The sequence below is a fragment of the Eschrichtius robustus genome, chromosome 18, assembly GCF_028021215.1.
Source record: "Eschrichtius robustus isolate mEscRob2 chromosome 18, mEscRob2.pri, whole genome shotgun sequence".
NCBI classification, from domain to species: Eukaryota; Metazoa; Chordata; class Mammalia; order Artiodactyla; family Eschrichtiidae; genus Eschrichtius; species Eschrichtius robustus.
In genome coordinates, this window is record NC_090841.1 from 53,088,525 (window position 1) to 53,091,042 (window position 2,518).

The following is a 2,518-nucleotide window of genomic DNA, read 5'->3' on the forward strand; positions in this document are numbered from 1 at the left end:
TTCAGCTGCGGGCGGATCTGGCTCTGACGAAACGCTGAGGGAATGCCTGACCGTGTAGCCTCCGCAGCTTGCTCGGGATCCTTGCTGTCCCTAGACAAGTACCTTTATTCATTCGTCCCTTCCCCATCAATCACCGCCAGACTCCTCCCGCCCCTTGCGACCGCGCGGCAACCTTTCCCCTTGAGCGACGCCTGGACTGCATCAGCAGGACCTGCCCGCTGCCCCAGGGGGCAGTGCTCGGCCCGCGACGCGTCCTGAGAGGCTGCGGAGTTGTCATGCTTCTCAGGTCTTCAGATGATGAGCCCAAACCAAGGGCAAGTTTTCACACACCCCGCGACGCTCGAGGCTTCAGACTAGACCCGGGCTCTGAATTAAACGTGTTTCAAGCCCGCTAGGACTTTTCAAAGAAAAGTTAAGTATCCCGCCGTGATACCTAAACCTTGATTAGTTGTTGGGAGGGCGGGGGAGAAGCTGCTTTTGTTTTTGCCCTTCAGTTTCAAGTTCGCATCGGCCCCCACCCACACGGAAGAGCACGATCCTTTCTTCTCAAGCCCTGTCACTGCCCTAGGAGAGAACTAAAATTCCTCCTTCCTTTTCTCTAGCAGAGGCTCTTCTCTCTTCCTGCGATCTCTTGAAGTGTTATTGTCAGCCTATCTCTGGATTTTATTACTGTCGAAGGACCCGATACCTATAGGGGGCATGAAAATCATCAGAGAGCTGCTATTCAAATTTAGAATATTTATTTATGAGGCAGAGCCATAAAGTAAACTCCTCCTATCCATACTTGAACTCAATTTTTAAGGGGTAGAAAGAATAATAGTGCCTGACAGTTTTGGCCAGAGATGGAATAAAACAGAAGTCAGAAATCCAGGCTGCGCCATGTACACTGGAAATTACTCTGCTGTCCTCCAGTCAGCTAAGTCCCTGTTGGATCTGTGAAATTTCAGAGCCAGGAGGAGCCACTCATTGTAGCAATTCACGGTAGAGTCCAGGTGGGTCATTCTTGGCTTCACAGCTGGTTAATGGCATAGGTGGGACAAGCATCTTGGATTTTTTGTGTTCTATGCAATGCTTTCTGGGAAAGTCGAAGTAGAAAATCAATTTCTATTTTAAAAAGGTGAACTTTAAGTTTGAAATGTGGTCTAAAGAATATGATTAAGGACTAATGCTAAAGGAATGAGAAATATGGTTTAGGGTTATGAGTGCTAATTCCAGTGCTGGCTATTTTGATCTCAGTACTCATCCTTCTTGTCTTGGTTGAAACAAGGTCAACATTCTGTCGCTTCAAAGCCGAGCCGAGTAACAATATAGAGTGTTATGTGAATGAGGAATTACACGGATGCATTTGGAGTATGAATATTCTGCCCTGTTTTGAACCTGCCCTTCTTCCCATCGTACCTAGAGCCCGACAGATGGGGCCATCACTGAGATCTCACTCTCCTCTTTTCTCTTAGCACTTTAAGACTGTTAAATACAACTGAGCACTTGATCCCACTGAGGCTTTTTTGGCTCAATATTGATTTCATGTGTATTCACTTCTTTTTCAGGACAGGGACAGAATGATAGGTTCTTTCTGGACCATCACAATGTACCTGCCACAAGGGGAGCTCAAGAAATAATTTTTATAGATGTGATAATTACATTTAGGTTACTCAATTGAATTATATTTTGGTAACTCTAGTCATAAGTCTCAGGGTCAAAGCCAAATAATTTTAAGGTAAACATACACATTCCTCATCTGGAATTTAAAATACAGTACTGGCTACCTATTACAGGACCTACTAGGCACCTCACCCACAGGATCTCATTTACTCTCTCCCAGTAGTCTTTAGGTTAGGAATTGTTTTTCATGACTTTACAGATAGTGAAATGGAGCTTTAGAAGTGCATGTAAGGTCACATAGCTGGTTAGTTGTGAGACTGTGATTTGGAGCTAGGATTTGAATCCGAACCTATCTGGTTACATAGACTGTGCTTTCGATTAATTACATAGAGTCTAAACAGATTTTTTTTTCTCCTAATTTGAGGAGGCAGTATTTTAGACATCAGAATATTTAATTGAAGTTTAACCTTAAATTGAGTGAAAATGTAAAAGTAACCATGTGAAAGATTTATTATTTGATCCTCATGAATGACCTTAATCAAGTCACAAGAAATGTCTCAATTTCCCCTCTTGTAAAGTGGAGGGAAAGGATTAGATGATCTTTAAAGCTGTCTCACTCTAATACATCAGTTTAACAGATAAGCTAACTGATCCTGTAAAAGTGGCCTGAAAAGCAAAGAAGCAAGGCGAGATCATATGCCAGACCTTAGTTTTCTTCTTTGTACTTTCTCTACTCATGCTTTGAGTACTACTACTACAGATACAAGAGGTTTTTTTCACCTGATGACTTAAAAGCCCTTATTGATAAACTTTATTTGTAAATTCGCCAGTAGTTAAAGTGCTGTGTAAACGGCATTTGTAAATAGGAGTAAAAAGTTGGATCAAGTTTTAATAACCCTTTCCTGAAAACTTTTGG